The sequence below is a fragment of the Lemur catta genome, chromosome 7, assembly GCF_020740605.2.
Source record: "Lemur catta isolate mLemCat1 chromosome 7, mLemCat1.pri, whole genome shotgun sequence".
Taxonomy (NCBI): domain Eukaryota; kingdom Metazoa; phylum Chordata; class Mammalia; order Primates; family Lemuridae; genus Lemur; species Lemur catta.
In genome coordinates this window covers 18,198,154-18,219,291 of record NC_059134.1, presented here as the reverse complement: position 1 = coordinate 18,219,291, position 21,138 = coordinate 18,198,154, and positions in this window count along the sequence as shown.

Here is a 21,138-nt window from a genome sequence, read left to right as displayed (position 1 = left end):
CACGGGGCAGGCAGGGCAGGATACGAAGCTGGCAGTGGTAATGGAATCAGAAAAGATGCCAAAAATGTGTGTCATATACATTTACAGGGTACTACAAAGTGCACCTTCGAACAGCATGTCTCAAACTGGTGAAAGGACCAATTTAAAAATGTTTTCCTATCTAGCACACTGATAATTTTGTAGCATACAATAAAAAATGAATTATTTGAAAAATGAAATTTTTGAAAACTGACAAAATACATTCTGAGCAGTACAACTGCAGAACATATGAGTCACTCTTGGTGGGAGCAGGCGGATGTTTTATGGGCAAATGAATTCGAGAAACAGTGTTTGCCGGCTGTCTCCTGCTCTCTCAGAGCCTCTGTGTGTCCTAGGTTCTGAGAGACTCTGCAGTGAAGAAACCTGTCCCCGTGTTTAAGCCAGAGGTTATACAATGTATGTAATCATAGAACATAGTCCTCACAAAACAAAAAAAATACGTTAAATGTTATGGATTTCAGGCTATCACATTGATAAACTAAAGGTACTGGTTTATTAGGTACATTTGAGGAGTCAATTCAATCACCCTACAAATCAATATTAAGCAAAGTAGATGGTGCCCAATACTGTCAGGCACTGTGGTCATTACAATCTTATAATAAGAGAAATAACAGTGTTATGTATAAAACATTTTAACTAGTACAGGATAACATATAGCCAAGGACTAATGAAAATGGCACAGGGTTTAAGTGTCCTAAAAGGATTTAAAAGACAGTAGAAAAAATTGAATATTTTATCAAAGATCTTCCCATCTAAAAAGCATGAGATTGGTGGTGTCAAAGGAAAAACAAAACTCAGTAAAATATTTCATAGAGGCTTATTCTGAGCCAATATGAGTGATCATGGCCCAGGGAAAACACAAACCCAAGAAGCCTTGAGCAAATGGTCATGAGGAAGTTCGTATTATAGTTTGGTTTTATACATTTTAGGGAGGCAGAAGTTACAGGCAAAGACATAAATCAATGCATGGAAGACATACATTGGTTTGTCCTGAAAAGGCAGGATATCTTGAAGTGGGAATTTACATGTCATAGGTACATTCAGAGATTCTTTAATTTAAATGAACAAAGTTTCATCTAAAAACTTGGAGTTAGCAGAAAGGAATGTTTAAGTTAAGATAAAGTTGCAATGTTCAAGTCAGGTTGGCAGAGGAAGCCACAATATACTGGGTCAAAATGCCCCGTTTAGCAAGATTGAAGGTCTGTAGGTGTAACTTAACTCTTGTCTTGCCTGGCCTTAGGTCCCGTTTATAATTTAGTAGGTTAGTTTCACAAAGAGTCTGTTTTGTCAGTCTTATGATCTCTGTTTTAACATTAATGCTGGTCAGTTGTTGGGTCTAAGCTCCAAATGGGAAGGGATGTAATGAGGCATGTCCAACATCCGCTCCTGTCATGGCCAGGAACTTAGTTTTTAAGGTCCCCTTTTAAGGTCCCCTAGGGTCCCCCCACCCAAGAGGGGAACCTGTTCGGTCAGCAGAGGGCTCAGGATTCTATTTTTAGTTTACAGTGGGAGTGTAAATTAGTACAGCCATTATGAAAGACTATGTGCAGGTTCCCCAAAAACTAAAAATAGAATCATCATATGGTCCATCATATGGTCCAGCAATCCCACTTCTGGGTATTTGTGCAAAAGATTTGAAATCAGTTTGTTGAGATGTCTGCACTCCCAGGTTTATTACAGCACTATTCACAATAGCCAAGTAATGGAATTGATCTAAGTGTCCATCAATAGATGATGGGTAAAGAAAAAGTGGTGTATATACACAATAGAATACCATTCAGCCTTTAAAAAGAAGGAAATTCTGTCATTTCCAACAACATGGATTGGAGAACCTTATGCTAAGTGAAATAAGCCAGACACAAAAAGGCAAATACCACATGTTCTGACTTATATGTGGAATCTAAAACAATCAAACTCAAACAGGTGGAGAGTAGAATGGTGATTACAGAACTGAGGGATGTGGGGAACAGCGTGATGACGGCCAAAGGCTACAAACTCTCAGGTAGGCAAGAGGAAGAAGGTAGGGTTTTTTTTTTTTTTTTTGAGATTTATTGCACAGTATAATGAATATAGTTAAAAATAGTGTATTATACACTTCTGGCCGGGCGCAGTGGCTCACGCCTGTAATCTTAGCACTCTGGGAGGCAGAGGCGGGAGGATCGCTCTAGGTCACGAGTTCAAGACCAGCCTGAGCAAGAGTGAGACCCCATCTCTACTAAAAATAGAAAGAAACGATCTGGACAACTAAAAATATATATAGAAAAAAATTACTGTGCATGGTGGCACATGCCTGTAGTCCCAGCTAGTCGGGGGGGCTGAGGCAGTAGGATCGCTTGAACCCAGGAATTTGAGGTTGCTGTGAGCTAGGCTGATGCCATGGCACTCTAGCCTGGGCAACAGAGTGAGACTCTGTCTCAAAAAAAAAAAAAGTATATTACACACTTCAAAATAGCTAGGACAATAAATTTCTAATGTTCTTACCACACACAAAAATGATAAGTATTTAAGGTGATAGATATGTTAATTAGTTTTATTTAATTATTCCACAGTGTATTTACAAATCATAGTGTCACCCTGTACCCCATAAATATATACAACTATAAATTGTCAGTTTACAATAAAAATTTTCTTAAAATTTAAATAAATAAATTAAAAGCACTAGAAACAAACAATAGAATTCTACAAATGTTTACGAGGCAGAGAATTCCAATATGAGTAAACTATTCCAGAACATTAAAGAAGAAAGTTTCCAAATTCTTTTTATGGAGTCATTATATATTGATATCACACTTAATAAATATATCATAACATAAAAACTTATAGACTAATTTATGAATATGAATACAAAAGACCTAAATAAAAAGTATCAATAAATATAATTTAGGAACTCTTCAGAAAATAATTTACCAGGACCAAATAGGATTTACACCTGGAAAGAATGGCTAAATATAAAGAAATCTATTTATTCAATTTACCAACTTAGTCTACTAATTCATCAAAGTAAAAAATAAATAAAATTATATATCCAGATATGCTACAAAAAATTTTGATGAAATTAAACATTCCCTTCTCAATTTTTAAATAAGTCTTCATTAATAAAACATAGCCATGGCCGGGCACAGTGGCTCACGCCTGTAATCCTAGCTCTCTGGGAGGCCGAGGCGGGCAGATTGTTTGAGCTCAGGAGTTCGAGACCAGCCTGAGCAAGAGCGAGACCCCATCTCTACTAAAAACAGAAAGAAATTATATGGACAGCTAAAAATATATATAGAAAAATTAGCCAGGCATGGTGGCATATGCTTGTAATCCCAGCTACTCGGGAGGCTGAGGCAGGAGGATTGCTTGAGTCCAGGAGTTTGAGGTTCCTGTGAGCTAGGCTGATGTCACGGCACTCTAGCCCAGGCAACAGAGTAAGACTCTGTCTCAAATAATAATAATACTAATATTAATAAGAATAGCTTCATTACAACATAATTTTTCCTACTAAACAACATGTTTTTCCTACTAAATAAAAATCATATTTCACCCTATACAGGCTAAAAAATTTAGTCTGCCACATTGTCATGGATGCTGGCAGAAGACATTAGAATCCTGAGTTCCAGACAAAGGACACGCAAAGTAATCACAGCAGTCAGACTATTAGCATTTTCTTGTGACAATTCCCTGAGCTCTAAGGACAAAAGAGGGCCAAGTGACATCAGCACATGCTTTAGGTGGCATTACTGAAGAAAAACCCTGAGTTTAGGGCATCCGAATATTTTATACTAGACATTAAGCATGCATGCCCTTGGCTTCAGAGGAAGACACTATGTCTATCTTTTAAGGCTATTTGCTATACAAACATTCTTGAAAAAATAGTCTAGAACAAAGGCAAAAGCACTAGAGATGCAGAAACATGAGTGAACCCTGGAGAACTGTCTCCCAACACTACTTATAGAAAACTTGAAATGCTACTTAGGGGTATAAATGAAGATTACATAAATTGAAAGACCTACCCATATTGTTGGATAATACCACCAAATATAATGAAAAGTCAAATTACTCTTAATTAATCTACAAATTTAATGCTATCCCAATTAAAACACCAACAGGTGGAGCAACAGACACTCTCATTCATTGCTGGTAGAAATAGAAAATGGTACAGCTACTTTGGAAAACAGTTTGGCAGTTTCTTAGAAACCTAAACATAGTCTTACCATATGATCCAATCAGCACGCTCCTAGGTATTTACCCAAAGGAGTTGAAAACTTATGTTCACACAAAAACATGAACACAAATATTTATAAGTGCTTTATTTATAATTGCCAAAAATCGGAAGCAACAAAGATGTTCTTCAGTAGATGAATGGATAAGTAAACTGTGGTACATTCATGTAATGGAATATTATTCAGCAATAAAAAGAAATGAGCAGCCGGGTGCAGTGGCTCAAGCCTGTAATCCTAGCGCTCTGGGAGGCTGAGGCAGGTGGATCATTTGAGCTTAGGAGTTCAAAACCAGCCTGAGCAAGAGCGAGACCCTGTCTCTACTAAAAATAGAAAGAAATTATATGGACAACTAAAAATATATACAGAAAAAATTAGCTGGGCATGGTGGCACATGCCTGTAGTCCCAGCAACTTGGGAGGCTGAGGCAGGAGTATTGCTTGAACCCAGGAGTTGGAGGTTGCTGTGAGCTAGGCTGATGCCACGGCACTCTAGTCCAGGCAACAGAGCGAGACTCTGTCTCAAAAAAAACAAAAAAGAAAAGAAAAGAAATGAGCTATCAAGCCACAGAAACACACGGAGGAAACATAAATACAAATTGCTAAGTAAAACAAGTCAGTATGAAAAAGCTACATACTGTATTATTCCAACTGTTTGACGTTCTAAAAAAGGCAGAACTATAGAGATAGTAGTAATATCAGCCGTTGCCAGGGGGTTGGTGAAGGGCCAGGGAGGAGAGATGAATAGGTGAAGCACAGGAGATTTTTAGGTCAGTGAAACTATGTATTCCATATGCTATCGTAATGATGGATACATGACATTATGGGCCAGGTGCAGTAGCTCACGCCTGTAATCCTAGCACTCTGGGAGGCTAAGGCGAGTGGATCATTTGAGCTCAGGAGTTCGAGACCAGCCTGAGCAAGAAAGACCCCATCTCTACTAAAAATACAAATTATATGGACAACTAAAAATATATACAGAAAAAATTAGCTGGGCATGGTGGCACATGCCTGTAGTCCCAGCTACTTGGGAGGCTGAGGCAGGAGGATCGCTTGAGCCCAGGAGTTTGAGGTTGCTATGAGCTAGGCTGATGCCATGGCACTCTAGCCTGGGCAACAGAGTGAGACTCTGTCTCAAAAAAAAAATATGAGAAAGAAAGTAGACCAAATTTAACTCTACATTCCCATCTCAATAGGCTGATGGGACATTCAATCTCAGACATTATTAGGGATTCTCTTTCCTCCTTAAGGTACACAAGGATCCAGAAGGCTGACATGGATCAAGAAAGAAACTTTTATATTCAGTTTATGACAATTGCTGCTAAATCTTAATTGTCCTGACCCACGTGGTAATCTGAAGCCTTCTGGTTCTGATACTTACCTGCCATATTTGGGGATGAGAATCTAGGACACTTCTTGAGACCCTAGTGCCTATGTTACAGCCCACAGAGCACCCCCACCCTATTCTGAGTCCCTTTAGCTCCACAAATCCCCAAGATAAGGAAGGTTTCAAGTCCTCATCCTATCACTTTCCCCTCCCTGGGCTTGATAGCTCCTATGTTTTGACCTCCTGTTTCCAAAACATTGCTTCCCTCTCTCAGAGGCACCCATAATTGTATAATGAGTTAAGATTTTCCCAAAGGACAGGATGGAAGGATGTTTTCAGGCAGCCTCTGCAAGCTAGTCCTGTAATGCCTACCTCTCACCCTTCAGGAAAATGAGCAGGGAGTGCCTGTCTTCCTGCCTAGAATGGAAGAAGTGAAATTTTCTGGGGGGGGGAAAGAATTACTATCTCAGTGTATAATCCTAACGCACCTACAAGGGCTATAAATTGGTGGAGAATTAGCCTCTTCTCAGAACATTGAGTCTCACCAGAGGCCTTGGTTTCAGAGAGATAAACAGAGATCTAAGTCTATTTTCTTAGAATCATAGCTGGCCCTAAGCTAGTGATCTTAAGTCCTAGTAATCCAAGTTGGTTCAGGTCTTCCAAGAAGCAGATGCCAAGACAGGATTAGACATGCAAAAGTTTTTATTGGTTTTGGGGTTTTGGTTGGGTTTTTTTTTAGGGGAAATACTTGTGGAAAAAAAAAAGGAGGGAGCTAGAGAAGGCTGGGAACAATGTGAGACCGTGATTTAAGAAAAAGAAAGGGAAAAAAGGTTGGGTAGAAGCATCCTAAGCTGCTATGCAGCTAATAGAAGTTTCAACAAGACCATCGGGAGGCCTTGGACCAATTGGCAGGCAAAAGAACCCCAGGTGTCCCAGGAAGAGATCTGCCTTAGTTAGTGTTCCTGACACTCACAGTGAGTGGTGGGAGCAGCCCCCACAGATATGGTGATGGGATTTCAAGGGCAGCTGATGAAACCCTGGGTCCCTTACGCTGCTCCCTGGGGAGGTCTCCAGGTGCCTGCCAATGACCACACGAACTGCAAAGGGAAGGGCCTGGAGAGAGCACATGAGAGCAGGACAAACTGCAGAGGGAAGAAAAGGCTTTCCCTCTATATGTGTCTCATTGATCAGAAAATAAAAATGATATGGGTTTTAAGGGTTGTTTTAAGAGGTAGCTTAGGGTAATGGAAAGATCTCTGATTTGGCAGTTAGCAGAAGCTCGTGAGACAGGACTTGGCAATGCCATGCTAAAATGAGAAATTTCCTCTCCTCACCGTGTTACTCTCCAAGACCTAGGGTTCCAAGACCCTCATGCTCCAAATAGTTTCTGAGTTTGGGATAAAACTGTTCTTCCCATGTTACTTCACCTGGGGCCCTGTCCTCCCATCCCCTCTGCTCCTGGGATATGGAATCCAAGGGGCAGGGCGAGGGCAGTTGGAGTGGCAACCCGCTTCTCTGTCTGCCTGCCACCTTCTCCCTCAGGAGAAGTGAAGGTTTCTCAGCCTGTCATGCAAAGAAGCCCACATGTCAGAATGCTAGGCCAGGTCAGGTGAGTCAACTGTGTGCCTTCCGCTACATTCCCTCTGCCAAGCAATGTCTCAATCTCTTCCAAAGGTGTCCCCCTTTGCCTAAGAATCCTTTCATCTAAAGTAGCGGGATGGGAAGTCTTAACCAGGGTCCTCCGTGTCACTTCAGTGGACCTTGACCACAGGAGGGCTAATGCCCACATGCTGAAGAGTGCTGAGCAGAGACCGTGTTGCTCCTTCCCCCAGGACCCTGGAGCAGCACACATTGTCTTGAAAAAGGTCATATTTCTGAGCACCATCCACCTCCCACCTCAAGCATAAAAGTGCTTCTGGTCTCTTCCTGACTCTGGAGAACTTCCGCGGAGACTCTGTGGCTTGAAGGTTGATGATCTTCGGGTTGTTTGGCTCAATATCACCAGCTGGAGCCTTCTGCTCTTGCCACCTAGACAGGCTTCTTCTCCTGCTCATCAGCTTCCTGCACTAGCTGGGCCCTGGCTCCCAGCTGGAGAGAGTAGTTTTCTGCCTCCTTGCAGACTGCCACGTTCCAGCACTGAGCTTTCCAGAAATTCCACCCCAAGTTACAGCGTACAGTGGTGCTGGGCTTTGGAAAGGCTGCAAATGGCTTAGACATCCCTCTTTCACTAGCAAAGGTGACCTGTCGCTCTGTTTTCCTACTACATTTGTTCTTATTTTGCTGCAGGAAGCTAGAGGTTGTTCTTCCTTTTTCCAAAGTCCCAGCCCTTCTCGAAACACTTCACTAAGTGAATCTCTAGTAAGAACCTGCTTGAGGGGAGCCTGCTCCACTGCCCCATTTCTACCACTTTCTGAAACAAAGAGAAGGAAAAGAGGAATTGTTAACATACTCTCACAGTCACACACCTCCAACAGAGTGAGACTCTGCAGCCAATGAACTTAGTAAGGGTCATTCCCTGAGAAACAGGGGCAGAGAAACATTCAAAGTTAGTGTGATTCTTTTGTGATGTTGGCAGGTCTTTCAGTTGAAAAAAATTCCAAATACTTTTTAGCATCATAACAAGGACAATTATTTAAGGACAGCCACAGAGCTTCGCTAATGGGGAAAATATTCTTTCCCAGATGTGGATTTGGATGGTACTGTCTCTAGACAAACCTAATGTTTGCCTTTCAGAGATGTTCCTTTTTTTTTTTTTTTTTTTTTTTGAGACAGGGTCTCGCTCTGTTGCCCAGGCTAGAGTGAGTGCCGTGGCATCAGCCTAGCTCACAGCAACCTCAAACTCCCGGGCTCAAGAGATCCTACTGCCTCAGCCTCCCGACTAGCCGGGACCACCATGCCTGGCTAATTTTTTCTGTATTTTTAGCTGTCCAGATCATTTCTTTCTATTTTTAGTAGAGATGGGGTCTCACTCTTGCTCAGGCTGGTCTCGAACTCATGACCTCGAGCCATCCTCCTGCCTCAGCCTCCTAGAGGGCTAGGATTACAGGTGTGAGCCACCGCGCCCGGCCTGAGAGATATCCTTATTTAACAGGTCAACTAGTAAAGGAACGGACCATAACAATTCTCCCTGGAGGGAAGACTGGAAACCAACTGGACACCAGCACTCACTGCCAGTCATAGCCCCCAAGTTCATCCTCTCCCTAGAATATGCAGCGTTGGGCAGACTTGAGTTCATTGCCCACCTGGCTGAAGCCCAGAGTGACACAGAGACTGCAGGACTCAGGAAGGGCCTGAGGAGTAAGACGCCTTCCTTTGAAATGGAGTGAGCTTTCCCTAATGGATCTTAGGACAGTGGCTTTTAAAGTCCTATATATATCACCTGGTTCTAATCCCGGACACAATGACAGATCACAGCACCAGGATTCATACAGAACCCAAACAAAATACCAATATTTGTTAAATCCAGTAAGAGGCCAATCAGAAAAATCAGGGCCCAGTAAAATGCCTCTAACTTTTCCGCATTGCCTAACACAGCCCTTTGAATACAATAGATAGGCAATACATATTTGCTATGCATTTCAGCTAAATAGCTTCCACTATCACTGAACATTAATTTATCTGTTTTTATCCTTATAGCAGATTTCCTCAGTCAAAAGTCCTGAAAAACTCTTTGAAAATGGAAACATCATTAAAATTTCACCCTATGGTTTTCAACTCCCGAGGTCAGCAGTGCCAGTATTTTTTCATCTTCTGCTCAAGTACAAATTAGCTCTTAGATCAGATGGCTGTTGCAGCCCTGTGCTCTTCTTTTCCAGAATAATCGTTTCACTGTGCTTGCAATCAGCACAGCGGCTGTCGGAGGGGAGGATGCAGGGAAAAGCTGTGAGGAGGCTTTGTGGGTTGGCAGATGCTATGGTTTTCCTCTCGGTGCGGCAGTTGTGTTGAGCTATACATTTTTGCAGACACATTCCTTTGGCAAACAGACTGTTCTTTTTGATTTATACTTCCAACAGACTGGTGGCATTATGTGCAGGCAGGGAGAGGTGTGCTTCTCCAGGGACAGGAATCCAAGGCTGACTTCTCTCATCAGAGCCGGCCCTAGGGGTGCAGGCCCCAGGGGAAACCACAAGGGGTCGCCTCTCTGCACAGGTGAAATCTGTGTGTGACAGTGTATGGCCTGGAAGGCAGAGGGAGAGTGTGGCTGGAGTTGTGAAAAGGAGAGACTATTGTAAACTGACTAAGCCAATTCAGCCTTGTACAATTCCCAGGTCCATTTTGAAGTTTAAAGAAGGTGAAACTTAGCTGCTCCCTTACAACCTTGCTACCAGATCAAAATAAAAATAAGCTTCAAGTCAAATACATACAAAAGGCCCAGTGTGGTAACTCATGCCTGTAATCCCAGCACTTTGGGAGGCTGAGGCAGGAGGGTTGTATGAGGCCAGGAGTTTGAGACCAGACTGGGCAACATAGTAAGACCACATCTCTACAAAAAGTCAAAAGAATTAGCAGGGCGTTGTGGTGCGTGCCTGTAGTTTCAGCTGCTCGGGAGGCTAAGGTAAGAGGATTGCTTAAGCCTAGGAGTTCGAGGCTGCAGTGAGCTATGATCACACCACTGCACTCCAGCCTGAGTGACAGAGCAAGACCCTGCTTCTGAAGAATATATAAATAAATAAAAAACAAATACATACAAAAATTTCTTAAGCAGTTATTAGCAAACTGATAGAAAACAGTTCATGTAACTTGTTATGTAAACACAATGAACTCCCAGCTCTTCAAATATTCTGCAAGGGAGGCAGACACAGCATTCCAAGGGAAGGGTTCTGTTACCCTGAGGGTCAACATTGGGCAAGCAGAAATCTTCCTAGACCAATAGCTGGGCACAGGTCCACAAAGGGAGAACTCCTTTGGGAAAGAAACCAGGTCTTACACTCTCTTCCCCTGTTGTAGAGTGTCTACAAAGGGGGCCACCAACATTTCCTGCCAGGCCATCAAGCGGTAGAGCATAGTTCTCATTCCCTTGAATCTGGGCTGGTCTTGTGATTTGCTGTGACCAGTAGAAGCTGCTGGAAGTGACACTGTGCCAATCCTAGTCCCAGACTGTCTGAAGACTGACAGCTTCTTTCATCCTCTTGGAAGCCAGCTACCATGTAAAGAGGTATGGAGAAAGAGGCCACATGGAAAGAGTGGAGCCCTGGAGGATGAAAGAGAAACAGGCCCAGCCAGTCCCTGGCCACTCCAGCCACACCAGTTAAGGCACCAGTGAGTGAGGCTATCTTGGATCTTCTAGCCTTAGCTGAGCTACCCCAGACAACACGACAAGGAGCAGACATGAGCCAACCCTTCAAAGTCCTGCCCAAAGGGCAGAATCAGAAGCAAATAAATAGTTGTTTTTTCCACCCACTGAGTTTGGAGGTGGTTTATGACATAGCAATAGATAACTGAACATACTGCTTTCTGCCTGCCCCAGCACAAAGCCACTCACATACATAGGAGTAGCACAAAGATAGGCTAAGCACAGATTTCACCTCCTCCAAGAAGCCCCTCTCAATCTCCCCAGACTTTGATGCCTCTTCCTTATAATATGCTAATACCCTGCACATTGCTCTATTATGACTCTTCCAACATTGTATCATAACAACAATGATAAATGTACTATGTGCCTGTGTCTCCCCCATCCATTTGTCTTAGGGACAGGAAGCATGTTACATCTATATTCATATCCTCAATGCCTTAACTATTTATTGAAGGAATAACTCACTGAATAAATAAATGAAAAGTGAGATATAGGTCAGAGTATAGACGCCCCCAAAAAGAACAATTTTACATAGCTTTAACTTTGTAAACCAACAACACAATCAGGAACAATCAAAATCCAGAGGCAATCCAAGCCAACGACATCATTCTCCACTCCCCAGGATCTGACCTGAGCCCCTAATCAAGGCAGACTTGAGTTTCTGTCTCCTCTCTCAGAGTCCCTCTAGGGAGGCAGCTAAAAACCTGGAAAGGCCGAGATGTAGCTGTCAAGAAAGAAATGACTTGGGGCATGAGCTGTGCAAGCATGGGACAGCCAGCCCCTGGAGCTTGTTGGCCATGCAGGGCCCAGGCAGGCAGAGGTGATAACAGGGTCATAGCTAAGAACTGTGGGAATCACCACTGTTTGGTGGCCCAGTTGGTGTCACTAGAACACACCCCCCAGGGGTGGTTCCAACGGGAAAGGTTTCCAGCTCCTTCCTGGTGTGAGCCAGCCCCCAAGGGAAGGACATTTTCTCTAAACCCTTTTCTCACATCCCTCCTCCCACCATACACACACGTGCACACACACACATCCCTCCCTGGACACTACCTGGACACTGTCACCTGCACTGTGAACAGTGAAGACAGTGACTTCAATACCCAGGCCTCCCTGAGATGATGATGGTTTCCACAGGTCGGGACCTGGAGCAGAGAGAAAGGCTGGATGGCAATGCCAGGAATCCGGGGCTTTGCACCTTGCTGCACGACCCTGAATCTGTCATCTTTCATTTTTGTGTGTGTGGTATAAACTCAAATTGAGGTCTTGTTCATTTGTTTTTTCATGAACTAGTCAGACAATTGAGAATCTGATGCTACCACTTAGATTTCCCAATACCAAACTGTCCTCCTACAAAAGAGAAGGCCATTGTGTCTACTCCAGGCTTTTTGAAATAATTAATCATTGAGGGCATCAGAAGTGCCTGGAATTTTTTTTTTTTTTTTTGAGACAGAGTCTCACTCTGTTGCCTGAGGTAGAGTGCCTTGGCATCAGCCTTGCTCACAGCAACCTCAAACTCCTGGGCTTAAGCAATCCTTCTGCCTCAGCCTCCCGAGTAGCTGGGACTATAGGCATGCGCCACCATGCCCAGCTAATTTTTTCTACATATATATTTTTAGCCGTCCAGATAATTTCTTTCTATTTTTAGTAGAGATGGGGTCTCGCTCTTGCTCAGGCTGGTCTCAAACTCCTGAGCTCAAACAATCCCCCCACCTTGGCCTCCCAGAGTGCTAGGATTACAGGCGTGAGCCACCGCGCCCGGCCAGCACCTGGAATTTGATGGGTTGAAATAATCATATCTAGGTGGGTCATAAGATACTGTGGTGGTTTTGTACTGTGTCGATTTAGCTAAGCTAGAACTGTTTCCCAGAATCCCCTTGCCTGGGTGGTTCTGGATTAGGCTTGCCCTCCAGGGAAGGGTGCATGGGATCTGGCCGGTGGAAGGGAAGCAGCAGTGATTACCAGGAGGGTCAGGTGTGAGACTTTAGGCCATGCATCGGTTGGCAGGTGTTGCCGCTCACCTGCTGGCTTCTCCCATCAGCAAGGGCAGCAGTAGGACAGTGGCAAGGCTGCAATTCCTCCAGGTCCTGCTGGATCACTCCCTTCAGGTCTTCGAGTCCCGTGCCAGGCATGCCTGCAATTCCACAGTGATGAGTACCAGCCTCTTCCCAGGTTATTGGGATTAGATGTGGTGGGAGGGGGGTGTGGGTTCTACTTTGACTTTATGGGTAGGCTCAAATTTGTCCTCATGGGTTCCAGTTTATTCCTGTGGGTTCCTGTTAGTCCTCACTTTGCCCTGCCCAGCTTTTCTTCCCTACTGTCTGCCCCGCTGCCCTTCAGCAACCCGGAGCCCACCACCAGAGACAGGGCCTTCCGTAGACATCTTCACCTATTGTGCGAGGGCCAACCCATGTGATAGATCCCTTAGTCTACGTCACTTGTAGTAGTTCTGCTTGCCTGATGAACCCCAACTGTTAATACTTACATCAGTATTTTTCTGCCTCAAAAGTGTGGTTCTGTAGGTGAATGAATAAACGAATGTGGTATATCCATACAATGGACTATTATTCAGCCTTTAAAAGGCAAAAACAATCTGACATGTGCTATGACATGGATGAACCTGGAAGACATTATGCTAAGTGAAGAAAGCCAGACACAGAAAAGACATGTCCTATATGATTCCACTTACACGAGATACCTGGAATAGTCAAATTCATGAAGAGAAAAAGCAGAATGGTGGTTGGCTGGGTGTGGGGGAAGCGGGGAGTCATTCTTTACTGTTAACCTGTATAGAGGTTCCATTTGGGGAAATGGAAAAGTCCTGGAGATGCGTGGTGGTGATGGTCACACAACAACGCGAACGGGCTTCATGCCACAGAACTGACACTCAAAGATGGCTAAAATAGGAAATTTTCTGTTATGTATATTTTATCACAATTTAAGACGTGGTATTTATTTGATAATTTGACGAATGAGAAAATTCTCCTCCCCTGTCCCCTGTTTTCCTACACCTCATCTCAACTTCCCCTTAAATATGAACATTTGGCACATATGTGCCACCTAGTATACTAGGTGTAGGTCAAAGACGTCACTATTTACAAAGCCAGAAAAGGAAAAGCTTGCTGTCCCACAGTGTTTGCAAGGTGGCGGCCGGGGGATAAACTTTATAGACACTGTGCTTCCCGGTGCAGAAGTCGCAGGGTCAGCTGTGCAACTGGCACAGGAGCACGCTGTCCCTGCCAAGCGAAATCAGTTGGGTTAAAAATATTAATTACTTGAGTAGGTATTTCAGAACAGCTCTAGAGGAGAAAAAAAAAAATCTATGACTAAAAATAGGTCAAAAATAAAATAAAAAAGCACTGATTTCCTGTTTCTATCTGGACTTTCCCAGTGACTTTAGACCATCCAATCCGATTCTGAGCCTCCACCTCTGCCCTAAAAATACCTTATCTTCATTCCCAGTCTCTTTCCTGAACTTCTCACTCTGTCCCATCGTATAGTCCACTGCCAGTCTTACTGAATTTGTACTTTAGGTCTCATTTTCTCATCTCACCATTGGATATTTGCACTTGGCATCACCTACCTGGCTTTGGCATTGCTTTGGTTTGGTTTGGGTTTTGCCTTTTTAACCACAACTTAGTTTCCCCCAGCATTTGTCCACCATGACCTGGGCTTTGCTAGTATCTCATAGCTAGTATCCCAGTGGATTCCCCCCAGCCTTGCAGACACTTGGCATATTTCTTAGACCATAGCTATTCTTGCACTATTCCCTGCTCCTTACGCAGAGGCTTAATTAAGTGGTGGGTGTTAGGGATGTGGAATGAGTAAGGTATGCCCTCACGAAGCTTCCATTCTAGTCAGAGAGAGACAAGGACTATAAATACATAATACGACTTAAGATAGAGACAGTAGGGTAGGGGAATGCCCTGCACCAGGGATGGGGGGAAGGAGTCTGGTAGTGACTATTTTTAGATGACGAAGACCCCTCCAAAGAGGTGGTATTTGAGCTGAGACTTGAAAAGAAAGAACCCGCCTTGAGAAAATATGAGGAAAGAGTATTCTAGGCAGAGTGAACAATGAATGTGAAGCCTTGAGGCAGGAACAACGAATGTGAGGAGACAAGGTTAGAGAGACTGCCAGGCCACCTTAAGGACTTTTTGTTCTGGGAGACCAGTGGCAGGCTGTGAATCCGGAAAAGACATGCAGATTGACCTTTCTGAAGGATCCCCTCTGTGAAAAGAAAATAGAATGGGAGGGGGAGAGCAGAATGGGAGGGGGAGAGCAGAATGGAAGCGGAGAGACTGGTGAAGAGGCAAATGCAGAAGCCCAGATGAGAGAAAACAGTGACCAGAGTGTGGCAGAAGGGGTGACAGTGAGGGAAGTGATGAGAAGTGGTCAGATTTGGGACAGACTTTGAAGAGAGAGATGACAGGAACTGCTGATAAACTGGGAATGGGAGCTTGGGAACAGAATGAAATCAAGAATCTTAAGAAATGTTTCCCTGAGCACCAGTAAATGGTCCGAGATGGGGAGATTTGGAAGAGAAGCAAGTTTGAAAGGGGAAAATGAAGAATTCTGCTGTGGGCACTCGAAGCTTGTGGAGTGCAGTGGGCATCCACATACAGAGGTTGTAACGGCGAATGACCTGGAGGAAAAAAAAAAGATTTTCTTTCTCTTTAAAACTTCCCCCACTCTTCTTGGGAACTGCAGCCTGGCCTGCCAATTAAGGCTTTTGTTAAAATTCCCAGGTGGTGGTGGCAATGTTGCCAGCTCCCCCAGGTGGGCAGCTGGTGAAGTTTGTAGGCTTTGACTTTGGCAGAGATGGGAGGATTAGAATAGTTAACCACTGTAATTGCCTGAAGCTGAGAACCCTCCCTTTAAAAGCTCCATTTCAGCCTATGTTCAGGAAATTTGAGATTTTGAGACAAGAAGGTCTACCATCTTTCCTCCTTTGCAAAGTAAACTCTCTTTCCTCCCTCCCCAAACTGCTTGTCCTCATTCTTCTGATTTGGCTTCATGGACAAGTGGTCGAGTTTTTGGTAATAAGGTGATGTGGACATTCACAGATAAGATTCTGGAGATGAAGAGAGAAATCCAAACCAATGATATAAACCTGGAAGTCACAGCCAAAGAGAGAGCAGTTAAAGCTGTGAACTAAAATAAAATCTTAAGGCTTATCCCCCCACCCCCGACTGAATGGACCCCCTCTTGGCCAAGGGGATGTCCCAAAACTAAATTGCCTGTCTCGAGGAGGGAGGTCAGATGTGCCTCATCATGCCCGCCCCCCTTCTTGGAGACACCCTTTGTAACCCGTTAACAGACCTAAGGGTATGCAAGACAAACCTGCAGGTCCTCAATTATGTGTCTAGTGGCTTATCTCTGATAAACAGCTTCTTATCTGAAAACATTACAAGCCTTTAGACAAAGCTTCATGTCTTTAACCAATTACAACTCAAAGAATCTTTAAACCCACCTATAACCTGTGAGCTCCCCCGTCCTTCGAGATGGCCCACCTTTTCAGGCCAAACCAATGTATGCCTCCCACGTATTGATTTATGACTTTACCTGCAACCCCTGTCTCCCTGAAATGTATAAAACCAAACTGTAACCCAGCCACACAGAATCCACTTGCTCAAGGCTTCTTGGGCGTGGCTCTGGGTCATGATCCTCAAATTTGGCTCAGAATAAATCTCTTTAAAATTATTTTACAGAGTTTGGCTTTTTTTTTCTGTTGGCAAAGCCGTGAGCCTGACAGCAGTCACCTGAGCTCAGCCAGCATGGTCAGCATAGACAGAGAAGGACGCCTGAAGGAGCCCAGCAGAGCAACGGGGCACCATATTTAGAGGCCAGCCCTGGGAGGGCAGGTGGAAAGGACGTCAAGAGAGTGGCGGGTCCTTGAGGCCAAGTAAAGGAAACAGACAAACTAGAGCCCAAAGTAGAGGAAATTGTAACCCTCCCTTTACAGGCTCTATTTATAAAGCAGATAGAAAATTTTGACAAGGGGATTGGTCTCGAAACCACCTATAAACTTACCAGAACACCTTGGCTACGATGAGAACACTGTCTCAGAATCAATCCAACTTCATACACAATTGACTGGTGTTCAGATTATCTCAGATCCAGAAACATAAAGCAAATTGTGTCACATTCACCAATATAAAGCCATTGTCCCTAGAAAGGGTCAGCCTCTCTGGGAACTTCAGAGTAGTTACTTTTAAGTATAGAATCAACATAGTCTATAGATAACAAATAGTTCATTAGCAATACAGCAAAGTTTGCTTTGCTTTTCTTTTTTTAAACAAGTCATATAATTTGCCCTGGTATGCAGGAGAATGTTTTTGTTTGGGGAACCAAACTCCATACTCCAAAAAAAAGATTTTTTTTTTTTCTTTTTTATCTAATATTTTTCTAAAATTCAATTTAGGTCCCTTAAAGACTTTTTGCCTAAGGCTTCAAATCGGGTCCTGTGTGCATGACTTTTAGGAGGAGGCCCTGGAGCAGTGGGGTAGCTCAGGAGTGGAGGAAACCTATGTCCTATTTCCTTCTGTTCTTATCTCAACATACTGAGGGCATCTTCAGCCCGCCAAGGGCACTGGAATGGTCAAAAGAAGGACAAAGTATTTGAAAGTAGATTTACTTCTTAAAGTTCAAACTGTATATTACCATAAGTATAAGAGAACTTACTGAAATACAACAAGTTCTTGCCCAAAGGTTTGAATTTGGGGGAAAAAAACATACTATAGCAGCAAATGAAATTTTCAATTGAATCTAAGGAGAGTATTTCTGAGAACACAGTTTATTTCCTATGTTGTCAAGGTAACTGGAATATCAGCCCCACCAGTCTTAAGTGCACACCATGTGGACACAGAAGCAGGACAATTTGTATGTAGACATGTTTCTGCTGGGTTTACCATGTGGCAATGACCATCACAGGTGTCTGGGAGTAACTTTGACAAATTAGACGTGTCACCATGCAATCCTGAAAACAGACTTTTTTTTAAAGCTAAAGAACACAGAGGAAATGGCCTACAGTTTTATTTGGAATTCATCATTTTGAGATTCCATGAGAATTAAACATAGAGTGAATTTGACTTTCTTTTGTCCTATTTTTGGGGGAAAGAAAAGGCATGCTAAGCAAATAATAGTATGTATTTTAGCTAAGAATAAAGGTGTATTTCAACTTAAAAAAAAAAAAAAAGAACACAGAGGAAATGGCCTTATACCAGAAGAAGATAAACGTGTAGAGGGGAAAAAAACTTAATCCACATTGGGAGGCAAGTAGACCTCTTTAACTACAAATGTGAGAGAGGAAATGGAATCTGGGGAAGACAGGCAAAAAGAGTCCAGTCCCTATGATAAACAAACTCAGATCTGAGTCAGTGATCCAGTCTAACCCGGGTAGGCAGGATAACAGATACAGTCACGGACCTGGAAATCAGGCATTGCTGGAGTCCAGCCCCAGCTCTGCTGTTCCTGGTGTAGGCAGGTTATTAATCCCCACTGAGACTCCGTTTGCTCAGCTGTGGTAATAACACCTCCCTCACATGTTCAGGAGAATTAGAAGAGACAACATATGGAAACAAGTCATCACAGTGCCTGGCACACAGCAAATTCTCAATTAATGAAAATAATCATAATTATAGCTAGTTCCAAGTAAGGCACCAAGTGAAAATTCAGTAAGAGAGACCTGGATGACAAAGAGATTAAAATTATATCAGATAATGAACTGAAGTTTTTATCATGGAAAAAAAAAATTCAAGAACTATATATCTTTTTTTTTTTTTGGAGACAGAGTCCCACTCTGTCACCCTGGCTAGAGTGCCGTGGCGTCAGCCTAGCTCACAGCAACCTCAAACTCTTGGGCTTAAGCAATCCTTCTGCCTCAGCCTCCCAAGTAGCTGGGATTACAGGCATGCGCCACCATGCCCAGCTAATTTTTCCTATATATTTTTAGTTGTCCAGCTAATTTCTTTCTGTTTTTAGTAGAGATGGGGTCTTGCTCTTGCTCAGGCTGGTCTTGAACTCCTGACCTCGAGCGATCCTCTTGCCTCAGCCTCCCAGAGTGCTAGGATTATAGGAGTGAGCCACTGTGCCCAGCCTCAAGAACTATCTTTAAAAAAGAAAAATACAGGGTCTAGTCCTGTTGCACAGGTGGGAGTGCAGTGGCTATTCACAGGTGCAATCCTAGTGCACTGCAGCCTCAAACTCCTGGGCTCGAGGGATCCTCCTGCCTCAGCCTCCTGAGTAGCTGGGACGACTGCAACAAGCCACCAAACTCAGCTCAAGAGCTATCTGGAATCTATGAGGGTCTTGAAGCTATGATGGGCTTTCATGTGGAAAGCAAGTTTAAAAGTGTTTTGTATTCCTCCAATGGATAGATTTTAGATCAAAGATAAAAGATAAAGGGAGAAAAACTATAGCCCTAAATAAGGAAGACTTTCTGTCTGGAGTGATGCCTTAATAAGCAATGCATTTCCCAGGAGGACAGCTGCTCTGGCTAAGGGGGAATGACCTTCTGGCTAAGGGGCAATGACCTTCAGCAGGGCTGTTGTTAGGGAATTCAGACCTAGGATGGATGCTTGCAAAGCTTCCTTGCAGCATTGAAATTCTGGTCTGCTTCGTTTGATTGCTTACTGTGAATATTATCAAATCTTTATCAATCATCTCTTGAGCATGATGGTGGGGTAAGAAGAGAGAAAAGGGGAAACAAAGAAGTAGAGAACACAGTCCCTTTTTTTGAAATTTTTCTAGTACCCTTAGGTAAATAAGATACAAAATTCAGCTTAATTCAATAAATATTTATGAAAGCTGACTTTATGGTAAAGTCTAGGCTTGTTGGTAGGAATTCAAAGAGGAATTGAGATAGCCCCAAGAATTCTGGAGAAGTATATATGAGAACAAGTAGTATAAACCACCAAGATGGTGTATGCAAGGGTTAAATAAATTTTTTGCACTCTAGGTTCTATATAAATGCAGAGGAAAGAGAAATACTTCGCTTTGAGCAGGAGCATAACTATGTATAATCAGTAGTGCCCTAGAAAATCTTTTGTACACACAACTGTCCTGACTAATCGCAATAAAATATGTTTACATCTTCATTTGAGGACTTGCTACAAGCAGAGTCAGAGGGCAGAAGCAGCAGGCGCTTGCCAGACTTCAACCACAAGAGGAAAGCCTGGGGCCTTCAGCCTTCCTGTGTGGAGATATTAAGGCAGGAAGGCAGGAAAACAGGATACAAGCAAAGGGTCCTCTCCCGGCCTAAGGATGAGCCGAAATGGTATCATTGACTCATGTTTCATTTTTTAAAATGTGGTTGCTTTAATCTTTAAAGTGGCTTAAAGATTACTCAATCCTTTGGTAAGCTCACAGCACATCTAATGTGCCTGGATTACATCTTTAGTCATTCTGTCTTCCTTAGAAAAAGAAAAAATGAATGGAAAAAGTAGTACTGTTTCATGAGTCTGTACATCAGATTCGTTATATACATTCTCCTATTTTCTCCTAAAAAACGATTATGTGAGCATTACCACTTCCACTTCATCAATGCAGAAATTAACATACAGAGTTGTAAGTAATTTGCCCAAGGTAACACAGTGGAGAAGAAAGAACTGAAATTCAGATCTCTCTGGCTCCAAAGCACGTAGTTTTGAACTATCTTACACTGTTTTTCCACTGTGCCTTATGGTATGCACACCTACTACGTGTTGATGGTGAGGATGATGATGGTGGTGATAGTTCATGGACCATGATGATGATGGGGAGGAGGAGGATATTGATTGCAATATGCTGATGAACTCGATCACAGAATCAGGTTCTCATGGCTCCAGGAACAGAAGCAAGAAAATGTTAACAACCAACACAAGAGGGACCTGTAACACTGGTCTACAGGAGAAAAGAGAGTTTCTAAAGAAAGCCTACCCAGTCTTGAATCCCAGGAGAGAAGCAGTCCGGGGAACACAGTTGCTGCCTCCAATATAGCCAGTTGAGTATTACATTTTTATCCTTAATTGATTTAAAAGTCAACCATTATACTTTTGGTTAAATTTACATGAGTCTATTAACAAGACATTAAGATGGAATTTTGCATCATCAATGAAACTACACGTGGCTTAATCAGACATGATTTTATTTATTATATTTTACTTAGATGTATTTGATATCTATTTCTTTTGATATTTAGATTAAATACAGAAACTTAATTATCATGAAAAATTATTTTTACTTTTTTGTGTGTGTGTGTGAGACACAGTCTCACTCTGTTGCTCAGGCTAGAGTGCCGTG